Genomic DNA, 506 nt, shown 5'->3' with positions numbered 1-506 from the left:
TCGGTCGACCACTAATCTGTGCTAATAATAAAGATGTTTCTAATCGATATTCTTTGTTTGCAGAGAAGCACACAAAAGGGAGGAAAGGTTTCAGGAACGTGTGGAAGGCTGTAAAAAGCTCCAAACCCTCCCTCAAAACCAAAGTGTGTCCTCGTGTGCCTGACCGGGAGCCATCGCAGGAGCATCCACAAACATCCAGACCAGAACCGACAGCAGACACAGATCCGCTCGAGTCCGAGCCGGTGTTAGATTACGCTCAAGCCACGCAGAGCAGAGCTGAAGCTTCAGCTGAGAGCAGCAGCGACGTGTTCGAGGACGCATTGGAGTACTTACCAGTGGAGAGCAGCACAGCTCAACCGTCATCTGAGAACAATCCTGAACAACAAAACAACCCAACAGATGATCCTGAACAACAACACAACCCAACAGATGATCCTGAACAACAACACAACCCAACAGATGATCCTGAACAACAACACAACCCAACAGATGATCCTGAACAACAA

This window comes from Sinocyclocheilus rhinocerous, unplaced genomic scaffold, assembly GCF_001515625.1.
Source record: "Sinocyclocheilus rhinocerous isolate Xijiao unplaced genomic scaffold, SAMN03320098_v1.1 scaffold3797, whole genome shotgun sequence".
NCBI lineage: Eukaryota > Metazoa > Chordata > Actinopteri > Cypriniformes > Cyprinidae > Sinocyclocheilus > Sinocyclocheilus rhinocerous.
The sequence above is the reverse complement of the archived record's forward strand: the minus strand, read 5'-3'. Positions refer to the sequence as shown.